Here is a 27,337-nt window from a genome sequence, read left to right on the forward strand (position 1 = left end):
TGAGTATATAATGATTCTTTATGTTTGCTCTTATTTTTCACATTATATCTTTTAAATATTGATGCTGCCTAGGCAGCATCAATATTCAAAATTTGGTCACACAGGGTTAATGTCACCGTAAAGGAGTGCGTTACCCGCTGTATAACGCATTCCGTTACCACCGGCATTAACCCTGTGTGAGCGCTGACTGGAGGGGTGTATGCGAGCGCTGGGCAGTGAGTGCGGGGAGTAAGGAGCGGCCATTTTCTTCCGGACTGTGCGCGTCACTAATTGGTTGCGGCAGCCATGACAGGCAGCTGCCGAGACCAATCAGCGAACGAATAACCACAACAGACAGATAGACGGAAGTACCCTTAGACAATTATTTAGTAGATATATTTTTTTGCCTTCACATGACTAATATTTGTATGTGTAAATGTTTTTTTCAAATTTATCTTTGCAGTGAATGATGTAACCCGGAGGTGGCAGAGCTGCCGGGATCAATACAGGAGAGAGCGCCAACAACGCCAGCAAAGTGGTTCTGGGGCTTTAAAAAAAGGCCATACCTGCATATGAGTCGCTTAAACTTTTTAGCACGCATCATTGACCTAAGACCGTAAGTACCCTATACACTCGAGTATAAGCTGGGTATGCGTTGTCCCACTCATCCCTGTCCTGCTATGCGTGATTAACCCCGTTCTGTCATGGTATGTGGCTTGCCTTGTCCTGTCCTGGTATGTGTGGCTCATCCTGTTGTATGCATGACTCTCCTGGGCCCGCATTGCTCAGCTCCCCACTCTTAACCCTGGTTGTAGGCATGGCTGAAATTCCCCCCCTTCCCATCATAATCACCCTCTGTCGCTGCATCTCCGTCCCTGCATCCCTGTTTTTCTGGGTTATTGCTAGTTGTAGGACATTAATTCCTAGTTGTCTTCAAAAAATGTCTTAATCTTAAAAAATTTTAATATCCAGAACCGAATCCAACATACGAGAAACAGACACAGGCTCGGAGGCAGAGGCAGGGCCATCACAACATGAGCAACAATGCCAAAGTGATGAAGATGTCCCTGGACCATCAGAGGAGGAAGGTCGAGAAGCCCAAAACCCTCCAGAGGATGATGCACAGCAGGAAGACCAGCCCAGGAGCAGCAGGCCAACATTGCCCCTATCTAGCTCACCACTGGCATCAATACCACAGTGAATGCGCAGAAGGAGAGAAGCACCAAATCTCGTGACAAGGAGGGAGATTGATAGACGTGTCATGGATTACATTGGTCGCACCATTTCTGATGATGGAGAGGAGGCATTTTGTCACAGCTTGGCCCAACATCTTCGCAGAATACCAATGGATTTAAGGCTAAATACCAAAACATCTATAATGCACCTCATACATGCTGCCACCCCCCCAAAATCCTCGGGAGATTTTTGAAATAATTGAGAAACATCACCAACAGCTGTCTGCCTGCCCCGATGCATCCAGCTCTGGCGCTGCTCATGTCCCTCCAACTAGGGAGTCACAACAAACACCTATAAGTAGGCCAAATACTGACTCTGGGCGGCCATCTTCGTCTGTCATTTCCACACAATCATGGCCACGTCATATTAGTGTGGAAGGGCAATTTGGACAGGAGCATGGCAACATAGGCCAACCGCCTCCTTTTGGTGGTTATTCAAACCCCATCACCAATATTCCCCCCACACATACTCAGCAAGCATGGCCCCCATACCAAAGACATTATGGTCAGCAAGGCCAATATGGGCCACAGTATAGGGCAGCAAATGTAGTTGAGCAGGGTGAAGGCTGGCTTACTCGGGCTCAACAACCAAATTCTAATTTTGCCCAACACAGCAATATATTTCACCAGCAACATACACAAGAACCAGCTTTCTATTCTCAGGGACAAGTTGATTATGTGCCCAATCAGCAACAACCAATACGAACACAGGCCAACCCCCCAGCAGCAATCAATCAAAATGCTACACGTGAGCAAAGCACTCTTCCAGAAGCTTGACATATTCACATTTCAACATCTTCACCAACCACATCACATCATTCTTTTATTGATTTGTAATGTTTGTAAATGTTTAAATGGTTAATTTTTTGCCAACATTGTCTATTTTAAACTTTAGGCAAAAGGAAGCCTTGTTATTTTTATTTGTTTTCCTATTTCTAAGCAAAAATGTTGTTTGAAACAAGATATGTGTATATTTTTTCAGTAAAACATGTAGCCAATGTAATGATTACAAATAATTTCCCAATATACTCGAGTATAAGCCAAGAGGGGGAATTTGTGGCCTTGAAATATGGCTATTAAATATCGGCTTATACTAAAGTATCTTTGTTGGTCAAAATTATTATGTAATTCAAATTACTCATACGATGGTCAAGACCCCGCCGAGGATAAGCCCTCATAACATAGGCCATTATTTTGAAATAACCTCTTCATGCCACAGTGCCTCCATCATCTGATCGCTCACATTTATGGAGTGAGAGGTACCACCATGGGCCCTTAACTTGTTTTTGGAATGCTTATGGCCATGGTCAATTTGGCCAACACCAACCACAACACCAAGGCCTTTTTGGGCAACGCAAACCAAGACTATCCTGCCATTCACAAAAACCTACTGGTTGCAGTTATGTACGACCTGATGCGTATATCCCCAGTCAGGAAGCCATAACATAACATCATAGACCCACCCATTCACACAATGTATGTTTGCCTACAAACAATAAACATCACTAGTAATTGCAAACATCACAAAGAGCAACCTCACCCTCAACAACCAATCATTGTTTGCTTGACTTGTAATGTTTGCTATTTGTGAAATTATCAAGGCATTGCCAAGAATGCCACTTTTTTGGTTTATCAAAATGAAGGCTGATTATTGTTTTTATGTTTGTAAAATTAAACAACACGTTTGTTCTGGCTTTGATTTGTGAAATTATTTACAAAATCTAAACATTGTTGGTATACAGATAGAAACACAATTTTTGTAAGATTAGAATAAACATAATGAATACACCAGAATTTAAAACAATCATATTACAACATTTTCTTGGCAGGGTATTGCTCCCTCCAGCGAAACAAAATAATTTGCAAAAAAGTTACGGACTCTGAGGCCTGACAGCTGGGTGCGTATGGGCAAAGCCTATGCAATGTGTGGACGATTGATTGTTGAGCCTAAAACGCCATCCTGAGACACAGAGACATCATGTTGATGAGTAAAGTTGTGTAGTATGATGCAGGCCTTTACTACTATGTTAACATTGTTTGGGCTTAACTGGATGGCACTATGCAAGACCCTCCATTTAGCTGTCAAGATCCCAAATGCACATTCCACCAGACGACGTGCACGAGTTAATCTGTAGTTAAAAATGCGTCCACGTCTGTCCAGACCCCGTCGCGGATAAGGCCTCATCACATTCCATGTTAGCTGAAATGCCTCATCACCAACTACGACATATGGCATTGGTTGACCACCAGAAGAAGGAAGACTCCTTGGGGGTGGCACACCCAATTCATTGGCCTTCAGCCGCCGACCCATAATGGAAGAACTGAAGATTCGAGAATCTCCAGTTCTTCCATAGGCCCCTATATCTATAATTATAAAATTGTACTTGCTGTCAACTAAGGCCAACAAGACAACAGAAAAATAACCCTTATAATTGTAGTATAGGGAACCAGAGTTGGGCGGCTTCTTGACCCGGATGTGCTTCCCATCTAGGGCACCTAGACAATTCGGAAAGTGGCACGTGTCATAAATGCCATTAGCAATACGTTCCCAATCTTCTGTTGTGGGCTCAGGCATCACTTTGTTCTTTAGGGCAATCCATATCTGGGAGCATGTGTGCTTCACTATATTTGATATAGTCGGTAAGCCCAGAAGAAACTCTAGATGGAGTGAAGCATAGGATTGACAAAAACCTATAAATGGAAAGAGCAAAACAAAATCCGCAAAACTTAAAATTGATGTATATCAGACCATGTTTAAATAAAACAAAAATCTTCGTATAATCACAAAATTAAATAGACTAAAAATACAAACCGTAACGCTACCCCTAAGTATAGGTAGGGTTATGGTTAGGGGTAGTGATACGGCCAAACAGTGGGTTAAGCACACATATGGGTTATCTGCGTACTCAGGCCAAATTGGCCAACTTTTGGAGTAACATTTTTCATGTTACCCTTGCTCAAATAAAATAAATTGTATCGGAACAAAATGTTTGTATTAAGTAAATTAAATGTTCATTTTGGTTTTAGATCTTAAAGTACAATATGTAGCTATAAAACAATGTCTGAATCATCAGGATACATAACTGAGTTTAAATCATAAAGGGAGAGAGATGTTAATTGTATAAATTTGGCCAGTCATTAACATGTCCAAAACCACTGTGCATGAATGGGTTTCGAAAAATTTAAGCAAACATGTCAATTTGTTTTGTGAAATATCTACATTCATATATGTTTACAATATGTGATTTTCATTTATAAATATACCTTAAGGTTAACAGGAGACGTTCTTCAGCAGAAATGCAGCGACAAAAATGGGTATTTTTAAACGTAATGGCTGGACAAAGCTCTGCAAGGAGAAAGTCAAAGGCCTCAACTGACATCCTTGTGTAGGCCAAAAATGTATCCCTATGCATCCGCAGATGTTGATATAGGTGCGAAAAATGGCCTTTTCTAGGACGATGGGTGAGGAGCGCATGCACCCAAAATCGACGCCGCCTCCTCGGAGCATCAACAAGGGGATATCCCACTCCATATTCCCGTGATAACATCCAGTTAAAGAGGAGCTCCTCAGTAGGGTCCAGAGTAAGATTTCTTGCAGCCATGCTTGCTTGGTGTTTATCCAAAGATGCCCAAAACCAACATCACAACAAGCAATCACACATGTTGCTAAATGCCTTTATATAGGGATAGCACACATGAATTATGATTGCTTGCATTTTTTCTCTACGTAAAAAATGGAATGCATACGGATGGTGTGATTAAAAAATCGCATTGCACTCGCATAACACTCGCATGACAATCGCGTACGCTACATCCGTATTTTCGGTCCAGATTACGGACCGTTTTTTCTCTCGCAAGTGGAAAGGGGCCCTAATAGTGATGAGCGAATATACTCGTTACTCGAGATTTTCCGAGCACGCTCAGGTGTCCTCCGAGTATTTGTAAGTGCTTGGAGATTTAGTTTTCAGCACAGCAGCTGAATGATTTACATCTGTTAGCCAGCTTGATTACATGTGGGGATTCCCTAGCAACCAGGCAACCCCCACATGTACTTATGCTGGCTAGTAGCTGTAAATCATTCAGCTGCAGCGATGAAAACTAAATCTCTGAGCACTTAAGCTGGGTTCACATTACGTTATAGCAGGCTGTTAGACGGACTGCGTTATACCGCGGCATAACGCGATGTAATGCAGTCCATTAATGCTGCCATTAATCTCTATTTCAGGCGCATCGCTAGCGCACGCCTAAAATGGGCGATGTGCCGTCATTGAGTGATGGACCCTGGGATGTGGGCTGCAGCGTTTCTGGGTCTGTCACCGCTAGCACAGATAGAGCATCTGCTAGGTCTATCTGCGCTAGCGCGATGGCATGTCGGCACTTGCGTTAACGCAACCCATTTAACGCATGTGTTGAACGGGCTTCTGTTAATGCAATGTGAACTTAGCCTTACAAATACTCAGAGGACATCCGAGCATGTTCGGGAAATCTCGAGTAACGAGTATATTTGCTCATGATTAGTCCCTAATAGACACAGAACAGAGGTAAACATAGGGTAACACAGTAAAATAGTCAGCAAGGCTGAAAAAATACATTTGTCCATCCAGGTCAGCCTATATTCCATCAAAATAAATCTCCAAACCAAATCCTTCTAAGGAACCTAATAAATGTAAGATACAATATTGTTACGCTCCAGGAAGACATCCAGGCCTCTCTTGAATCCCTCAACTGAGTTCACCATCATCACCTCCTCAGGCAAGGAATTCCCTATTCTCACTGCTCTAACAGTAAAGAATCCTTTTCTATGTTGGTGGGAAAACCTTCTCTCCTCCAGACGCAGAGAATGCCCCCTTGTGACTGTCACCTTCCTTGGTATAAGCAGATCCTAGGAGACATATTTGTATTGTCCCTTTATATACTTATATATTATTAGATTGCTCCTCCATCATCTTTTTTTCTAGACTAAATAATCCTAATTTTGCAAAACACTCTCTCTCTTGTAGTTCCCCCATCCCCTTTATTAATTTTGTTGCCCTCCTTTGTACTAGCTCTTGCTCCATTATATCCTTCCTGGGCACCGGTGACTAAACTGTACACAGTACTACATGTACGGTCTAACCAGAGATTTGTACAGAGGCAGTATAATGCTCTCATCATGTGTATCCAGATCTCTTTTAATGCACCCCATGATCCTGTTTGCCTTGGCAGCCACTGCCTGGCACTGGCTGCTCCAGGTAAGTTTATCATTAACTAGGATCCCTAAGTCCTTCTCCATGTCAGATTTACCTAGTGGTTTCCCGTTCAGTGTGTAATGGTGATATTGATTCCATGTGCAAATTGATGTTTTGCCTCCATACCCTATTGTATGCTGGTGAGTGTTTTTTCCAGGATAAATATTTTAGTCCATCACTGTTCAAATGCTGCAACATTGTAAAGTGTTAATAAGATGAATATCAACTGAACTGAAGACATTATATGATGGTATATTAATGTATCATGGCAAATTACCAATAAATAGCCTAGAAACATTCTACTACATTTTGACAGTTCTCATCCTTTACCTGTCAAAAGACCCATTCCCAGATCACAATTCCAATGAGTCCATAGAATTGTCACTACCCCTGTAAGACACATACAAAGACTGGACGAAATGCATATTAAATTGGAGGAGAGAGGTTATCCATCAGATTTACTGGAGAGTTCTATCTATCCCTCTAACTCTATTCACTCTGCAGCACACAATCGCATTCCTTTCAACCACACGTTTCATCCATATGCTTACATTTTACACAAGGCCATCAAAAAACATTGGAACATTCTACAAACGGCTTATCCACATATCTTAGATTTTCAGAACCCTTTTTTACCATGTTTCAAAAGGCTTCTTAACATGAGCGATACTCTCGTTAATGCTGATATAGGCTTCTCCAAAATTGATACTTGCCAATGCCTCCTACAGACTCCTTGGCCTTGCACTTTCCCTTGTTTGCATTGTAATCAGTGCAACAATGTACTCAGGGAAAATGCCTTTTACCATCCTCACACCGGTAAGAGATATGCAATTACGGATTTCACCACGTTCGACACCACATACGTGGTTTATCTCACCAAGTGCCCATGTGGTCTACTATACATTGGTGAGACGACACAAAAATTTAGGGATCGAAATTTCAACGCACAAATCTACCATTTGTTGTAAGAATCTCCTATGACCATTACCTTCACATTTCCATGGGGCTGGGCATAACATATCTCAACTGAAATACCAGATTATATAGAACACATACCTCCTCCAACATTTGATGAAGAAGTGTGAAGCCTTTTGGATACATTAACTGAAAACTCTGACACCAAAAGGATTAAATAGAGAATATGATTTGTTATCATTTATATGACTTGATCTCCCTTATATCTGAATTTATTTGATCAACCTATGAGTTGATGGGTGATTGGTACAGTCCTTTAAATTATTCATGCTCCAGTATATATGTATTTAACTTTGTCATGCCATCCTACTAATATAGTTATTCTTTTCACAGAGTCGATTATATTGAACTGCTTGTAAAACACTTTCCATCTTGGTCTTCTTCCCTGATCTCCGTCCACTTGGCTGCTGATATTCATTCTTTAATTTCATATTTGTTTTCTTTTCCTTTTTTTCCTTTTTTCCTTTTTTCAATGATTTTTTCATTTGTTATTTTTATTATTTATTTTTTATTTTTCATTTTTTATTTTTTCATTTTTTGTCATCTCATTTATTTATTTATTATTTTTCATCATTGCTTTTCATTTTTGCCTATCGCATCTACAACCCCTGGCAAAAATTATGAAATCACCGGCCTTAGAGAATGTTCATTCTGTTGTTTAATTTTGTAGAAAAAAAAGCAGATCACAGACATGGCACAAAACTAAAGTCATTTCAAATGGCATCTTTCTGGCTTTAAGAAATGGTTAAAAAAGTAATTATCACTGACTACCACATTTTTTGTTCTTGATTTCTTTTAGTGTTTCTTAAAGCCAGAAAGTTGCCATTTGAAATGACTATAGTTTTGTGCCATGTCTGTGATCTGCTTTTTTTCTACAAAATTAAACAACTGAATGCACATCCTCCAAGCCTGTGATTCCATAATATTTGCCAGGGGTTGTATAACCACCATTAAGTGCTCCATTCCTACCTGATTCTAAACATCTCGCCCCCTTTTACTGACTATTTACCATGGGGATACTTTTACCTGCCTATGACACTATCAGCGCTTCCTTGACTACACAGTGATACTCGTCATTGGAACGCATACCAACCGACATTTCCTGCTCGTGGAAGGCAACACTTCAATTCCGGTACGCGCGTACCTACCTGTCAGGACTCTGAACATTTTTTTATTACCTTTTGTGCATTACTGCCCTTTTCCAAGATGGTGTCTTTGGTCTCATGTGCACTGTGTCTTCCTGCTATAAAACTCCACCCCAGCCTTCAGTCTGTGCTAGAGTATTCTGCCTTGCATCCAGCTCCTGACTCTGATGACTCCCTGGCTATATACCTACTCCTGTGAACCTGTGTGGTGATCCTGCTACTCTGCTCTGAGTTCCTGCTGCATATACCAGTTTCCAGTAATCCTCCTTCATCTGCTGCTCATGTTTACTTCCATCTGCATTTGCTGGACAATGTAAGCTGTTGCTGCTCTGCAAAAACCTGAGACTATTACCCAGGCCTCCCTGGTTGAGCTAAGATATTATTTGAACTGCCTTATAAGCATATCTATCTGTGTTTGGACTAAAACAAGGACTTATTCATGTCAAGTATCCTCAAGAATAATTGTGCTTCATAGACTTTCTGCGTGATTGCATTTTCCTCTGAAGTTTCCTATAGACTGCTAAGCTGCGTTTAATATTTACTCCAAGTATTGTGGACTTGAGTTTCTCTCTGTACCTGTTTGAATCACCGTGTGATAATATAGACTTTACCACTTATAAAACTGTGTCTTGTAGTTGTCTTGTTCCATGCAGAGTCTCCTGAGTTATCCCCTATAATTATTACAGGATGCTGTAGCTACAAAATAGGAGACTGCTGGAGCAAACACTGCAGAGAGCAGATTAGAGCAGGTGTTTTCCATAATTAGATCACTGCAGAAAGATGTGGAAGGTCTGCAAAAGAAGTTTGGAAGCTTTGAACACAATCAACAAGTGTTTGGACAGACTTTGCAGGACTTAAGCACCCGCATGGCAGCTCAGGAAAACAAACTTGCTGGCATAAAGTCCCAGTATGGATGGGCTTTTCAGGACATAAGCACATAAATAGCTGCAGAAGCCACTTTTCCCTCTGGGCAACCGCCACCAGCTAGCCCACCTAAGTTGCCCCCATTCAGATTTAATGGTGATCACGACAAATTTTGTGGCTTTGTGAATCAATGTATGCTATATTTTGATGTGCATGCTGACCGTTTTCCTAGTGATAGATCCAAAGTATTGTGTGTAATAATGCTGCTGACCGCACGAGCGCTCACCTGGGCGAATCCGATGATTGAGTCTCGTGACCCACGGTTAAATAACTTGGATGATTTCTTGGCCGCTATGGCATTAATGTTTGATGACCCTAATTGCCGTTCTACCGCTGAATCTGCTTTATTGTCTTTACGCCAGGCTAAACGTTCTGTTATTGAGTATGCTACTGAATTCAGGAGATTAGCGGTAGATACCAATTGGGACAGTTATGCACAATTGCCTATTTTTAAAAGGGATCTGTCTAGTATTGTAAATGATGAACTAGCTTGCTCTGAGTCACCACAAGAGCTAGTGACCTTTATATAGCATTGTGTGCGCATAGACATTCGCCTTACTGAGCGTAGGCAGGAGAAGTTTGCTGCATATAACCGTATTTCTAACTTTTCTCTTCCTTCCAAAGAGCCTGCAGGTAAAACATCTCGGGAGGAGGAGGTGGTGCCTATGCAAATTGATTCCGTTCAGAGGCGCGAGATCAATGAGCGCCGGGAGCATCGCCTTCGTGAAAGTCTATGTTTCTACTGTGGCCAGTCTGACCACTTATTGATCAATTGTCCTAAGTGTCCTAGACGGCCTAATAAGGTGCTAGCAGCAGTAGGGGAGCATGACAACTGTGATGATGAATCTGACATCTCTGAATGTAGCCTGCCTTTAAACGTTGTATTCCATTAACTTTCTATGACTTCACCCCCCAAGGAGCTTAAGGAAAAGAACTCTCACTGTTCTCTCTCTATTAAGATCCTGTGTTCAGGACAGTGGATTTCCAGTGCAGCTATGATTGACTCTGGTGCAGGTGGCAATTTCATGGATATCGCATTTGCCAAGGAACATGGTATTGAAATTCAGCAAAGAGCCTCTCCAATTACCATGGAAACAGTGGATGGGTCACCTTTAATCTCTGGACCTGTGGATCAGGAGACCATACGCCTTGAAATTGTGTTGGAGCCTAATCATCAGGAGCAACTTTCTTTCTTGCTAATTTCTTCTCCTCATTTTCCTGTGATTTTAGGCATTCCTTGGTTGCGTTCTCAGAACCCAGTTATCAACTGGGAGACCAAGGAGATTATCTTTCCAACAAGAAGCAACTCAGCGTTAACAGAAGCTGACCCTGAGTCCACGGCTATGGAACCACATGGACAGGTATTTTCATTACCTCCAGCATATAAAGAGTTCTCTTACATCTGTGACAAAAAGAATGCAGATCAGCTTCCTCCACACAGGCATTATGACTGTCCCATTGAGCAGCTTCCTGGGGCAGCTATTCCTTTTGGCAACGTATACCCTTTGGCGGCACCTGAGCTTCAAGCCTTAAAAGAGTATATTGATGAAAATCTGGCCAAAGGCTTCATACATCCTTCTTCCTCACCAGCAGGGGCACCTATATTGTTTGTAAAAAAGAAGGATGGGACCCTGAGATCCTTTGTTGACTATCGGGAACTCAATAAGGTAACCGTACAAAACTGTTGTGAGCTCTGTTTTCAGGCTCCTGTTGTGAATTTGGTTTTTGGGCTCCCCCGGTGGTCGCTGGTGGTACTGGACTTGTGTGCTTCACTTTCTCTGTTCACCTGTTTTCATCAGGATGTGGGAGTATCCTATTTAGCCTTGCTGCTCAGTTATTCTAGTGCCGGCCATCAATGTAACCAGAGCCTTTCTGTTGCATGTTCCTGCTTCTAGACTACTATCAGCTAAGTTGGACTCTTAGTCCTAAGTTTGTTTGCATTTTTGTTCCAGTTCACAGTTATGTTATGTTTCTGTAGCTGGAAGCTCTTGTGGGCCGAAATTACCACTCCGGTGTCATGAGTTGACACATGAGTCTTAAAGTAATTTCTGGATGGTATTTTAATAGGGTTTTCAGCTGACCGTGAAGTTCCCTATTGTATCTTCTTACTATCTAGTAAGCGGACCTCGCTTTGCTGAACCTACCTTCATACTGCGTATGTCTTTTCCTCTGCGTTCCATCCTCAGACTAATGGCCAGACTGAGCGAACTAATAAGACCTTGGAGACTTATTTGAGTTGTTTTGTGTCTGCGGATCAGGATGACTGGGTTGCCTTTTTGCCATTGGCGGAGTTTGCCCTCAATAATCGGGCTAGTTCTGCCACTTTGGTTTCTCCTTTTTTTTGCAATTCGGGGTTTCATCCTCGCTTTTCTTCTGGTCAGGTGGAGTCTTCGGATTGTCCTGGAGTGGATACTGTGGTGGATAGGTTGCATCGGATTTGGGGACAGGTGGTGGACAATTTGGAGTTGTCCCAGAAGAAGACTCGGCATTTTGCTAACCGCCGTCGTCGTGTTGGTCCTCGTCTTCGTGTTGGGGACTTGGTGTGGTTGTCTTCTCGTTTTGTCCCTATGAGGGTTTCTTCTCCTAAGTTTAAGCCTCGGTTCATCGGCCCGTATAAGATTTTGGAGATTCTTAACCCTGTGTCCTTTCGATTGGACCTCCCGGCATCTTTTTCTATCCATAATGTTTTCCATCGGTCATTATTGCGCAGGTATGAGGTACCGGTTGTGCCTTCCGTTGAGCCTCCCGCTCCGGTGTTGGTTGAGGGTGAATTGGAGTACGTTGTGGAGAAGATCTTGGACTCCCGTGTTTCCAGACGGAAACTTCAGTATCTGGTCAAGTGGAAGGGCTACGGTCAGGAGGATAATTCTTGGGTGACAGCCTCTGATGTTCATGCCTCTGATTTGGTCCGTGCCTTTCATAGGGTTCATCCTGATCGCCCTGGTGGTTCTTGTGAGGGTTCGGTGCCCCCTCCTTGAGGGGGGGGTACTGTTGTGAATTTGGTTTTTGGGCTCCTGGTCGCTGGTGGTACTGGACTTGTGTGCTTCACTTTCTCTGTTCACCTGTTTTCATCAGGATGTGGGAGTATCCTATTTAGCCTTGCTGCTCAGTTATTCTAGTGCCGGCCATCAATGTAACCAGAGCCTTTTTGTTGCATGTTCCTGCTTCTAGACTACTATCAGCTAAGTTGGACTCAGTCCTAAGTTTGTTTGCATTTTTGTTCCAGTTCACAGTTATGTTATGTTTCTGTAGCTGGAAGCTCTTGTGGGCCGAAATTACCACTCCGGTGCCATGAGTTGACACATGAGTCTTAAAGTAATTTCTGGATGGTATTTTAATAGGGTTTTCAGCTGACCGTGAAGTTCCCTATTGTATCTTCTTACTATCTAGTAAGCGGACCTCGCTTTGCTGAACCTACCTTCATACTGCGTATGTCTTTTCCTCTGAACTCACCGCCAATATATGTGGGGGGCTTCTGTCTCCTTTTTGGGGGAATTTCCCTAGAGGTAAGCCAGGTCTGTTTTTTCCTCTATTAGGGTTAGTTAGTTCTCCGGCTGGCGCTGGGCGTCTAGGGATAAAACGTAGGTACGTCACCCGGCCACTGTTAGTTGTGTGGTAGTTTTAGCTCACGGTCAGCTCGAGATTCCATCACCCAAGAGCTAGTCTGTTATTTAAGTTCTCTGACGTTCCCTTGCCATTGGGAACCATGACAGGCTCCCTCTTGTGGTCACTGGTGGTATGGTGTGACTTTTGCTTTGGGCTCCCCCTGGTGGCTTTGTCTGTTATCCTGCTGGTCTCTGGCTATCAGCTGGTTCGTTATCCTCTGGGAGGTTCCTATATATCTCTGTTTTACTTCCATTTGTTGCCGGCTGTCGATGTAATCAGTGCTACTCAGATTCCTTCTCACTACCTTGCTCCCAGTCCATCCAGGATAAGCTAAGTTTTGTTTGCTCTTTTTTGATCAGCAGTGTTTATCATGTTTTCTTGTCCAGCTTGCTAAAATGTAATTCCTTCGCTTGCTGGTTGCTCTAGTGGGCTGAGTTTCTCCCCACACACCGTTAGTTGGTGTGTGGGTTCTTGAAATCTCAGGATGGATATTTTGTAAGGGTTTTTTATTGATCGCATAGACCCCTGCTCTATTTTCTGCTTTCTAGTACTAGTGGGCCTCTTTTGCTGAATCTGATTTCATCCCTATGTATGTGCCTTCTTCTTACTTCACCGTTAATATTTGTTGGGGGCTTCTATATCTTTGGGGATTATTTCTCTGGAGGCAAGCGAGGTCTTTCTTTCTCTTTAGGGGTAGCTAGTTCCTCAGGCTGGCTCGAGATGTCTAGGAATTTTTTAGGCACGTTCACCGGCTACCTCAGTTGTGTTGGATAGGTTCAGATTTGCGATCAGTCCAGTTACCATCTCCCTAGAGCTCGTACTTAGTTTATTCACTTGCTGGTCTATTTGTGATCCTCAGCCACTAAGGATCATAACAGTACAGCCGGCCCACAAAGTGTTAATTGCATGGCAGAAGCAGGAGAAAAGAAGCCTTGAGAAATTTTTTTATTTTTTTTTCTTGTTGTTGCCGTGTGTCTAGCTGCTGTGCTAGCTTCTCTCCTCCTCTTAATCTTGGTGTGGCTCTGAGTTCAGCTGCTGACATGGATGTCCAGAGCTTGGCTTCCAGTCTGGATCATCTTGCTGCTAGGGTTCAAAGTATTCAGGATTTTGTTGTTCACAGTCCTATGTCTGAGCCTAGAATACCTATTCCGGAGTTGTTTTCTGGAGATAGATCTAGGTTCCTGAATTTTAAGAACAATTGTAAGTTGTTTCTTTCTTTGAAACCTCGTTCCTCTGGTGATGCCGTTCAGCAAGTTAAGATTATCATTTCCTTTTTGCGTGGTGACCCTCAAGATTGGGCCTTCGCATTGGCGCCAGGGGATCCTGCATTGCTTAGTGTAGATGCGTTTTTTCTGGCCCTTGGATTGCTCTATGAGGAACCTAATCTTGAGAACTAGGCTGAAAAAGTGTTACTGGCCCTCTTGCAGGGGCAAGATGAAGCAGAGGTGTACTGCCAGAAATTTCGGAAATGGTCGGTGCTTACTCAGTGGAATGAGTGTGCCCTGGCTGCAAATTTCAGAGAGGGTCTTTCTGAAGCCATTAAGAATGTCATGGTGGGGTTCCCTATGCCTGCAGGTCTGAATGAGTCAATGACTCTGGCCATTCAGATTGATCGGCGGTTGTGGGAGCGCAAACCTGTGCACCATTTGGCGGTGTCTTCTGAACAGACACCTGAATCTATGCAATGTGACAGAATTCTGACCAGAAGTGAACGGCAAAATTATAGACGGCAAAATGGGTTGTGCTTTTACTGTGGTGACTCAGCTCATGTTATCTCAGCATGCTCTAAGCACAAAAAAAAGGTTGATAAATCTGTCACCATTGGTACTTCACAGCCTAAGTTCATTTTGTCTGTTACTCTGATTTGTTCCCTGTCATCTTACCCGGTTAATGCCTTTGTAGATTCAGGTGCTGCTCTGAGTCTGATGGATTGGTCATTTGCCAGGCGCTGTGGTTTTGATTTGGAGCCTTTAAAATTCCCTATTCCACTAAGGGGAATTAACTCTACACCATTGGCTACGAATAGACCTCAGTACTGGACACAAGTGACCATGTGCATGACTCCTGTTCATCAGGAGGTGATTCGCTTTCTTGTATTGCATAATTTGCATGATGTCGTCGTGTTGGGTCTACCATGGTTGCAGACTCATAATCCAGTCCTGGATTGGAAAGCTAAGTCTGTGTCAAGTTGGGGTTGTCAGGGAATTCATGGTGATGCTCCTGTGGTGTCAATTGCTTCGTCCACTCCTTCTGAAGTCCCTACGTTTTTGTCAGACTACCAAGATGTATTTGAGGAGCCCAAACTCAATTCTCTACCTCCTCATAGGGACTGTGATTGTGCTATAAATTTGATTCCTGGTAGTAAGTTTCCTAAGGGACGACTTTTCAATTTATCTGTGCCGGAGCATGCTGCCATGCGGAGTTATATAAAGGAGTCTTTGGAGAAGGGACATATTCGCCCATCCTCTTCCCCTCTTGGTGCAGGATTCTTTTTTGTGGCTAAGAAGGATGGTTCCCTGAGACCTTGTATTGATTATCGGCTTTTGAATAAAATCACGGTCAAATTTCAGTATCCTTTGCCATTGTTAACTGATTTGTTTGCTCGCATTAGGGGGTCTAGTTGGTTCACCAAGATAGATCTTCGTGGTGCGTATAACCTTGTGCGTATAAAACAGGGTGATGAATGGAAAACTGCATTTAATATGCCTGAAGGCCATTTTGAGTACCTGGTGATGCCTTTTGGACTTTCTAATGCTCCTTCAGTCTTTCAGTCCTTTATGCATGACATCTTCCGTGAATATCTGGATAAGTTTATGATTGTGTATCTGGATGATATTCTGTTTTTTTCGGATGATTGGGAGTCTCATGTTAAGCAGGTCAGGATGGTCTTTCAGGTCCTGCGTGACAATGCTTTATTTGTGAAGGGCTCAAAATGTCTTTTTGGAGTCCAGAAGATTTCTTTTTTGGGTTTCATTTTTTCTCCTTCTACTATTGAGATGGACCCAGTCAAGGTTCAGGCTATTCATGACTGGACGCAGCCTACATCTGTTAAGAGTCTTCAGAAGTTCTTGGGTTTTGCTAATTTTTACCGTCGCTTCATAGCTAATTTTTCTGGTGTTGTTAAGCCTTTGACGGATTTGACCAAGAAAGGTTCTGATGTGACTAATTGGTCCTCTGCGGCTGTGGAGGCCTTTCGGGAGCTGAAGCGCCGGTTTTCTTCGGCTCCGGTCTTATGTCAGCCAGATGTCTCACTTCCCTTCCAGGTGGAGGTTGATGCTTCCGAGATTGGAGCGGGGGCTGTTTTGTCGCAGAGAAGCTCTGATGACTCTGTGATGAAGCCATGTGCTTTCTTTTCAAGAAAGTTTTCGCCTGCCGAGCGGAATTATGATGTCGGTAATCGGGAGTTGTTGGCTATGAAGTGGGCATTTGAGGAGTGGCGACATTGGCTCGAGGGAGCTAAGCATCGTGTGGTGGTCTTGACTGATCACAAGAATTTGATTTACCTTGAGTCGGCCAAGCGGCTGAATCCGAGACAGGCTCGTTGGTCGTTGTTTTTCTCTTTTGATTTTGTGGTTTCGTACCTGCCTGGTTCGAAGAATGTGAAGGCTGATGCTCTTTCTAGGAGTTTTGTGCCTGACTCTCCTGGAGATTCTGAGCCAGCTGGTATCCTTAGAGAAGGGGTGATTTTGTCTGCCATCTCCCCAGATTTGCGACGTGTGCTGCAAGAGTTTCAGGCGGATAGACCTGATCACTGTCCACCGTAGAGACTGTTTGTCCCGGATAGATGGACCAACAGAGTCATCTCCGAGGTTCATTCTTCGGTGTTGGCGGGCCATCCTGGAATATTTGGTACCAGAGACTTGGTGGCCAGGTCTTTTTGGTGGCCTTCCTTGTCGCGGGATGTGCGTTCCTTTGTGCAGTCTTGTGGAATTTGTGCTCGGGCTAAGCCTTGCTGTTCTCGAGCCAGTGGTTTGCTGTTACCTTTGCCTGTCCCGAAGAGGCCTTGGACGCACATTTCCATGGATTTTATTTCGGTTCTCCCTGTCTCTCAGAGAATGTCTGTCATCTGGGTGGTGTGTGATCATTTTTCTAAGATGGTCTATTTGGTGCCCTTGCCTAAGTTGCCTTCCTCCTCCGAGTTGGTTCCACTGTTTTTTCAAAATGTGGTTCGTTTGCACGGGATTCATGAGAACATTGTTTCTGTCAGAGGATCCCAGTTTGTGTCTAGATTTTGGCGGACCTTTTGTGCTAAATTGGGCATTGATTTGTCTTTTTTGTCGGCCTTCCATCCTCAGACGAATGGCCAAACCGAGCGAACTAATCAGACCTTGGAGACTTATTTAAGATGTTTTGTTTCTGCTGATCAGGACGACTGGGTTACTTTTTTGCCGTTGGCCGAGTTTGCCCTTAATAATCGGGCTAGTTCTGCTACTTTGGTTTCTCCTTTTTTTGGTAATTCGGGGTTTCATCCTCGTTTTTCCTCGGGTCAGGTGGAGCCTTCTGACTGTCCTGGAGTGGATGTTGTGGTTGGTAGGTTGTATCAGATTTGGAATCATGTGGTGGACAATTTGAAGCTGTCTCAAGAGAAGGCTCAGCTTTTTGCCAACCGCCGTCGCTGTGTGGGTCCCCGACTTCGCGTTGGGGACTTGGTGTGGTTGTCTTCTCGCTTCGTTCCTATGAAGGTCTCCTCTCCTAAGTTCAAGCCTCGGTTTATCGGTCCTTATAAGATTCTGGAAGTCCTTGGCCCTGTGTCATTTCGTCTGGACCTCCCAGCATCATTTGCTATACATAATGTGTTCCATCGCTCGTTGTTGCGGAGGTATGTGGTGCCTGTGGTTCCTCCGGTTGAGCCTCCTGCCCCAGTGCTGGTTGAGGGAGAATTGGAATACGTGGTGGAGAAGATCTTGGATTCTCGTATTTCTAGACGGAGGCTCCAGTATTTGGTTAAATGGAAGGGCTATGGTCAGGAGGATAATTCTTGGGTTGTCGCCTCTGATGTTCATGCGGCCATTTGGTTCGTGCCTTCCATGTGGCTCATCCTGATCGCCCTGGCGGTTTTCATGAGGGTTCGGTGACCCCTCCTCAAGGGGGGGGTACTGTTGTGAGCTCTGTTTTCAGGCTCCCTCTTGTGGTCACTGGTGGTATGGTGTGACTTTTGCTTTGGGCTCCCCCTGGTGGCTTTGTCTGTTATCCTGCTGGTCTCTGGCTATCAGCTGGTTCGTTATAGAGCTATATAGCTCTGTTTTACTTCCATTTGTTGCCGGCTGTCGATGTAATCAGTGCTACTCAGATTCCTTCTCACTACCTTGCTCCCAGTCCATCCAGGATAAGCTAAGTTTTGTTTGCTCTTTTTTTGATCAGCAGTGTTTATCATGTTTTCTTGTCCAGCTTGCTAAAATGTAATTCCTTCGCTTGCTGGTTGCTCTAGTGGGCTGCGTTTCTCCCCACACACCGTTAGTTGGTGTGTGGGTTCTTGAAATCTCAGGATGGATATTTTGTAAGGGTTTTTTATTGATCGCATAGACCCCTGCTCTATTTTCTGCTTTCTAGTACTAGTGGGCCTCTTTTGCTGAATCTGATTTCATCCCAATGTATGTGCCTTCTTCTTACTTCACCGTTAATATTTGTTGGGGGCTTCTATATCTTTGGGGATTATTTCTCTGGAGGCAAGCGAGGTCTTTCTTTCTCTTTAGGGGTAGCTAGTTCCTCAGGCTGGCTCGAGACGTCTAGGAATTTTTTAGGCACGTTCACCGGCTACCTCAGTTGTGTTGGATAGGTTCAGATTTGCGATCAGTCCAGTTACCATCTCCCTAGAGCTCGTCCTTAGTTTATTCACTTGCTGGTCTATTTGTGATCCTCAGCCACTAAGGATCATAACACAAAACCGTTACCCATTGCCTCTGATTCCCGAATTACTGAAAAGAGTCCACCATGCTAAGTTATTTTCTAAACTGGATCTTCGTGGGGCTTATAATTTGGTGCGTATTCGTCCAGGGGATGAGTGGAAGACAGCATTCAGATGCCAGTATGGACACTTTGAATATCTTGTGATGCCCTTCGGGCTTTGTAACGCCCCTGCAACGTTTCAACACCTTGCTAATGACATTTTCAGAGATTTGTTGGACTAGTTTGTGGTGATCTATTTGTACGATATACTAATCTTTTCTGACTCTTTACAGGAACATGAAGAACATGTCAAAACTGTTATAAGACGTCTGAAAGAGAACCATCTGTATATTAAGCTGGAGAAATGCAAGTTCCATCGTTCTGAGATACAATTCTTTGGTTATATCATCTCTCCCCATGGGCTGAACATGGAATCTGGTAAGATTCAGGCTATCCTTGACTGGCCAGTACCCAAGAACGTTAAGGAGGTCCAACATTTTATTGGTTTTGCAAATTTCAACAGACGCTTCATTCGAAATTTTTCTGATATTGTCAGTCCCATTAGTTCCTTGACAAAGAAGGAAAAGCCCTTTAAGTGGTCATCACAGGCTCAAGAAGCTTTTGTTCGGCTTAAGATCTATTTCACGTCTGCACCGCTGTTGATACACCCAGATCCAACACTTTCTTTCATTGTGGAGGTGGATGCTTCTGATATTGCTTCGGGGGCTATTCTCTCCCAAAGAACTGGAGAGAAGGCTCTGCTACATCCTTGTGCTTTCTTTTCCCATAGACTAACCTCAGCAGAGAAGAATTACGATGTGGGAGACAAGGAATTGCTGGCTATTATTGCGGCTTTCAAAGAATGGAGGCATCATCTGTAAGGAGCTGCACAACAGATCATAGTGCTAACTGATCATTGCAATTTAGAGTTCCTTAGATCTGCTAGATGTCTTTCTCCTCGTCAGGCTCGTTGGAACGTATTTTTAAATCAATTTAACTTTGTTATCTCGTACCATCCAGGTTCTCGTAATGGGAAGGCTGATGCTTTATCCCGAATCTATGCTGCACATTCCGTACCTGGAGCCCCGTCCAAGACCATTCTATCTGATGCCAATTTCATTGGAGTTATCCACGATCAGGACTTGTGGAAGGAGTGCAGGGAGGCCTATGATGGTTATGTATTTCTGGCCAACCCACCTGTGGATATTAATCTTGTCTTTAAGGGTGGCATGTGGTTCAGAGATTGACGTATCTACGTCCCTGAGGTCGTCCGTCTGCAGATCCTCAAGTTGGTACATGACTCCAAGTTGGCTGGTCACAGGGGGGTACAGAAAACACAAGAGTTCCAGAGCCGATTCTTCTGGTGGCCAACTTGCCTGAAGGATACCAAGGACTATGTTCTCTCTTGCGAGGTATGTGCTCATTACAAGACTCCTCATGTGGCACCTACGGGTCTTCTACAACCATTACCTGTTCCGTCCCACCCTGGGGGTCTATATCAATGGACTTTATTGTGGAGCTGCCCACATCGGGGGGCATGAATACAATCATGGTGGTAGTTGGTCGCCTGACTAAAGCTGCTCATTTTGTTCCATGCACCGGCCTCCCCTCAGCTAAAGATACAGTGAATTTGGTTATACAGAATGTCTTTTGGTTGCATGGGGTTCTGGATGAGATCATCTCTGACCGTGGAGTACAGTTTACTTCAAGATTCTGGAAGGGGTTTTGCTCTGCACTCAATATTAATGTCTGTCTCTCTTCCGCTTATCATCCCCAGACAAATGGTCAGACTGAGCGTACCAACCAGACGCTGGAACAATATCTAAGATGCTATGTCAGCCATCTCCAGGATGCTTGGTTGGAGTTGCTGCCGTTAGCCGAATTTTCATATAACAATTCTCAGAGCGCCTCCACTAAATTTACACCTTTCTTTGCCAATCTGGGTTATCATCCGTGTATCTTACCTAGGTCTCCAATTAATTCTCTGGTTCCGGCAGTGGAGGAAAGGCTGACTGCGATGAGGCAAAATCTGGATGTTCTGAAGGAATCCCTGACCACAGCTCAAGAACGTTATAAGAGATCGGCTGATAGATTCCGTAAACCTGCACCCATGTTCAAGGTAGGAGATTCCGTGTGGTTAGCAACTAAGAATCTGAAGTTAAACGTTCCTTCACAAAAACTTGGACAGAAATTCATTGGCCCTTTCAAGATCAACGGTATTGTGAGCTCTGTGGCCTGCCGGCTGAAGCTGCCTAGGACTATGAAGGTACATCCAGTTTTTCATGTATCTTTACTAAAGCCTGTATCTCCTAATACCTTCCAGTGACGTGTTGTGCCACCTCCGCAGCCTGTGGTGATTGATGGGCAAGAACAATTTGTGGAGAAGGAAATTGTTGATTCCAGGATTCGCAGGAATTGGCTCCAATATCTGATAAGATGGCAGGGATATCTGTTATGATCCGGTGGTAGGATCTCAAAACTGACCTGACACATATGACCAGAATATAGGACAAGTTCTGGGGATGTGGAAGCTATACTGACCGCAATCCTGATCCTATCCACAAACACTAAAGGCAGCTGTGGAGCGTTCCTAAAATCCTAGATGCCTCGTTCACAGCCTGAGAAACTGACTACCCCTAGAGAGAAAGCAAAAACCTCACTTGCCTCAGAGAAATAACCCCAAAGTTATAGTCAGCCCCCCCACAAATAATAACGGTGAGTTAAGGGGAAAAGACAAACGTAGAAATTAAACAGGTTCAGCAAATGAGGCCCGCTAACACTAGATAGACTGAAAATAGATAGGAGTCTGTGCGGTCAGTACAAAAACTATCAAAAATAAACCACGCAGAGAATACAAGAACCCCCACACCGACTCACGATGTGAGGGGCGCACTCTGCACCCCAGAACTAACCAGCAAGTGAAAAATCACATATAAGCAAGCTGGACTGAACTCATCATATACAGAGAAACGTTTTCAAGGAAATAATGAGCAAAATGAACAGACAAACTTAACTTCTCCAGCAGGAGACTGGTCACAAGGAATATTCAGGAGCTCTCAGAAACAGGACTGAATACACCGACAGCAGGCAACAAATGAAGGTCCAGGTGAGTTAAATAGGCCCAGCATAGAAGGAAATGAAGCAGCTGAGCCCAGCCATATCGCTAAAGGCCACCAGAGGGAGCCCAAGAACAAACTCACACAGTACCACTCATGAACACAGGAGGGAGCCCGAGAATGGAATTCACAACAGTACCCCCCCCCTTGAGGAGGGGTCACCAAACCCTCATCAGAGGTCCCAGGCCGATCAGGACGAGCCAAATGAAAGGCACGAACCAAATCGGCCGCATGGACATCGGAGGCGACAACCCAGGAATTATCCTCCTGACCATAGCCCTTCCATTTAACTAAGTACTGAAGCTTCCGTCTCGAAATACGAGAATCCAAGATCTTCTCCACCACATACTCCAACTCCCCCTCGACCAAGACAGGAGCAGGAGGATCAACAGAAGGGACCACAGGCACCACATATCTCCGCAACAATGACCTATGGAACACATTATGAATGGCAAACGATGTTGGGAGGTCCAAACGAAATGACACAGGGTTGAGGATTTCCAAAATCTTATAAGGACCGATGAAACGAGGCTTGAACTTAGGAGAGGAAACCTTCATCAGGACATAACGAGAAGACAACCACACCAAATCCCCCACGCGAAGTCGGGGACCCACACAGCGACGGCGGTTAGCAAAGCGCTGAGCCTTCTCTTGGGACAACGTCAAATTGTCCACCACATGGTTCCAAATCTGCTGCAACCTATCCACCACAGAATCCACCCCAGGACAGTCAGAGGGCTCAACCTGACCCGAGGAAAAACGAGGATGAAAACCAGAATTGCAAAAGAAAGGTGAAACCAAAGTAGCAGAACTAGCCCGATTATTGAGGGCGAACTCAGCCAATGGCAAAAAAGTCACCCAATCATCCTGATCAGCAGAAACAAAACATCTCAAATAAGTTTCCAAGGTCTGATTAGTTTGTTCGGTTTGGCCATTCGTCTGAGGATGGAAGGCCGACGAAAAAGACAATTCAATACCCATCTTAGCACAAAAGGACCGCCAAAATCTGGACACAAACTGGGATCCTCTGTCAGACACAATGTTCTCCGGAATACCATGTAAACGAACCACATTCTGAGAAAACAGTGGCACCAAATCGGAGGAGGAAGGCAGCTTAGGCAAAGGTACCAAATGGACCATTTTAGAAAAACGATCACAAACCACCCAGATGACAGACATCCTCTGAGAGACAGGAAGATCCGAAATAAAATCCTTGGAAATATGCGTCCAAGGCCTCTTCGGGACAGGTAAAGGCAAAAACAATCCACTGGCACGAGAACAGCAAGGCTTGGCCCGAGCACAAATACCACAGGACTGCACAAAGGAACGCACATCCCGTGACAAGGAAGGCCACCAAAAGGACCTCGCCACCAAATCCCTGGTACCAAAAATCCCAGGATGACCTGCCAACACCGAAGAATAAACCTCGGAAATAACTCTACTGGTCCATCTGTCCGGGACAAACAGTCTCTCCGGTGGACAACGGTCAGGTCTATTGGCCTGAAACTCCTGCAACACCCATCGCAGATCAGGAGAGATGGCAGACAAAATCACCCCCTCTTTGAGGACACCAGTCGGTTCAGAAACTTCCGGGGAGTCAGGTACAAAACTCCTAGAAAGGGCCTCAGCCTTCACGTTTTTCGAACCCGGAAGATATGAAACCACGAAATTGAAACGAGAGAAAAACAGCGACCATCGAGCCTGTCTCGGATTCAACCGTTTGGCAGACTCGAGATAAGTCAAATTCTTGTGATCCGTCAAGACCACCACACGATGCTTGGCTCCCTCAAGCCAATGTCGCCACTCCTCAAATGCCCACTTCATTGCCAACAACTCACGATTACCAACATCATAATTCCGCTCGGCAGGTGAAAACTTTCTTGAAAAGAAGGCACATGGTCTCATCACAGAGCCATCAGAGCTTCTCTGCGACAAGACAGCCCCTGCTCCAATCTCAGAAGCATCAACCTCGACCTGAAAGGGAAGAGAGACATCGGGCTGGCACAAGACAGGAGCTGAAGAAAATCGACGTTTCAGCTCCTGAAAGGCCTCCATGGCCGCAGGAGACCAATTTGTCACATCAGAACCCTTCTTGGTAAAATCCGTCAAAGGCTTAACCACACTAGAAAAATTAGTGATGAAGCGACGGTAAAAATTAGCAAAACCCAAGAACTTCTGAAGACTCTTCACAGATGTAGGTTGAGTCCAGTCATAAATAGCCTGGACCTTGACTGGATCCATCTCAATAGTAGAAGGAGAAAAAATAAAGCCCAAAAAGAAACCTTCTGGACTCCGAAGAGACATTTAGAGCCCTTCACAAACAAGGCATTGGCACGCAGGACCTGAAATACCATCCTGACCTGCTTCACATGAGACTCCCAATCCTCAGAAAAGACCAAAATATCATCCAGGTACACAATCATAAATCTATCCAGATACTCTCGGAAGATGTCATGCATGAAGGACTGAAACACAGAGGGGGCATTAGAAAGCCCAAAAGGCATCACCAAGTACTGAAGGTACTGAAATTTGACCGTGATGTTATTTAGAAGGCGATAATCTATACAGGGTCTCAGAGAACCATCCTTCTTGGCCACAAAAAAGAACCCCGCACCCAAAGGGGACGAGGACGGGCGAATATGCACAGGTACAGATAAATTAAAAAGTCGTCCCTTAGGGAACTTACTACCAGGAATCAGATTTATGGCACAATCATAATCCCTATGAGGAGGTAGGGCACTGGATTTGGGCTCATCAAATACATCCTGGTAGTCCGACAAAAATTCAGGGACTTCAGAAGGAGTAGAAGAAGCAATTGACACCAAAGGAGCATTGCCATGAATTCCCTGGCAACCCCAACTTGACACAGACATTGCTTTCCAATCCAGGACTGGATTATGAGCCTGCAGCCATGGCAGACCCAACACGACAACATCATGAAAATTATGTAGCACAAGAAAGCGAATCACCTCCTGATGTGCAGGAGCCATGCACATGGTCACTTGGGTCCAGTACTGAGGTTTATTCTTGGCCAATGGCGTAGCATCAATTCCCTTTAGTGGAATAGGGAACTGTAAAGGCTCCAAGATAAAACCACAGCGCCTGGCAAATGACAAATCCATCAAATTCAGGGCGGCACCTGAATCCACAAACGCCATAACTGAGTAGGATGACAGAGAGCAAATCAAAGTAACAGACAAAATAAATTTAGGTTGTACAGTACCAATGGTGACAGACTTGGCGAACCTTTTTGTGCGCTTAGAACACTCTGAGATAACATGAGTAGAATCACCACAGTAAAAGCACAACCCATTCTGACGTCTGTGGTTTTGCCGTTCAACTCTGGTCAGAATCCTGTCGCATTGCATAGGCTCAGGTTTCTGCTCAGAAAATACCGCCAGATGGTGCACAGGTTTGCGCTCCTGCAGACGCCGATCTATCTGAATGGCCAAAGACATAGACTCATTCAGACCCGCAGGCGTGGGGAACCCCACCATAACATCTTTAAGGGCTTCAGAAAGACCCTTTCTGAAAATCGCCGCCAGGGCGCACTCATTCCATTGAGTGAGCACAGACCACTTCCTAAACTTCTGACAGTAAACCTCTGCTTCATCTTGACCCTGAGAGAGAGCCAGCAAAACCTTCTCTGCTTGGTCTACCAGATTAGGTTCCTCATAAAGCACTCCAAGCGCCAGAAAAAATGCATCCACATTTAGCAATGCAGGATCTCCTGGCGCCAGAGAGAATGCCCAATCTTGAGGGTCACCGCGTAACAAAGAAATAACAATTTTAACTTGCTGAACAGAATCACCAGAGGAGCGAGGTCTCAGAGAAAGGAATAACTTACAATTATTCTTAAAGTTCAAAAACCTAGATCTATCTCCGAAAAACAGCTCAGGAATTGGTATCTTAGGCTCTGACATAGGACTGCGGACTACATAATCCTGAATGCCCTGTACCCTTGCAGTGAGATGATCCACACTAGAAGACAGACTCTGAATGTCCATATCTGCAGCTGAGTTCAGAACCACCCAGAGATTAAGGGGAGGAGAGAAACTAAACACAGTGCAGAGGAAAAAAAAAATGACTTGAGGATTTCTCTTCTCCCTCTTCTGCTGCATTAACATTTGATGGCCTGCTGTATTGTTATGATCCGGTGGTAGGATCTCAAAACTGACCTGACACATATGACCAGAATATAGGACAAGTTCTGGGGATGTGGAAGCTATACTGACCGCAATCCTGATCCTATCCACAAACACTAAAGGCAGCTGTGGAGCATTCCTAAAATCCTAGACGCCTCGTTCACAGCCTGAGAAACTGACTACCCCTAGAAAGAAAGCAAAGACCTCACTTGCCTCAGAGAAATAACCCCAAAGTTATAGTCAGCCCCCCCACAAATAATAACGGTGAGTTAAGGGGAAAAGACAAACGTAGAAATGAAACAGGTTCAGCAAATGAGGCCCGCTAACACTAGATAGACTGAAAATAGATAGGAGTCTGTGCAGTCAGTACAAAAACTATCAAAAATAAACCACGCAGAGAATACAAGAACCCCCACACCGACTCACGATGTGAGGGGCGCACTCTGCACCCCAGAACTAACCAGCAAGCGAAAAATCACATATAAGCAAGCTGGACTGAACTCATCATATACAGAGAAACGTTTTCAAGGAAATAATGAGCAAAATGAACAGACAAACTTAACTTCTCCAGCAGGAGACTATTCACAAGGAATATTCAGGAGCGCTCAGAAACAGGACTGAATACACCGACAGCAGGCAACAAATGAAGGTCCAGGTGAGTTAAATAGGCCCAGCATAGAAGGAAATGAAGCATCTGAGCCCAGCCATATCGCTAAAGGCCACCAGAGGGAGCCCAAGAACAAACTCACACAGTACCACTCATGACCACAGGAGGGAGCTCGAGAACGGAATTCACAACAGATATCCCCCTGAGGAAGACTCTTGGGAACCTGTGGAAAACATCAATGCCCAACAGGAGATTTCTCATTTTCATCAGAAATTCCCTGAGAAACCAGGTCCAGGATCGTCCTGAGGCCGCTTCTAAGGAGGGAGTAATGTCAGGACTCTGAACATTTTTTGATTACCTTTTGTGCATTACTGCCCTTTTCCAAGATGGCGTCTTTGGTCTCATGAGCACTGTGTCTTCCTGATATAAAACTCCACCCCAGCCTTCAGTCTGTGCTAGGGTATTCTGCCTTGCATCCAGCTCCTGACTCT

Source organism: Ranitomeya variabilis, chromosome 2 (assembly GCF_051348905.1).
Source record: "Ranitomeya variabilis isolate aRanVar5 chromosome 2, aRanVar5.hap1, whole genome shotgun sequence".
NCBI lineage: Eukaryota > Metazoa > Chordata > Amphibia > Anura > Dendrobatidae > Ranitomeya > Ranitomeya variabilis.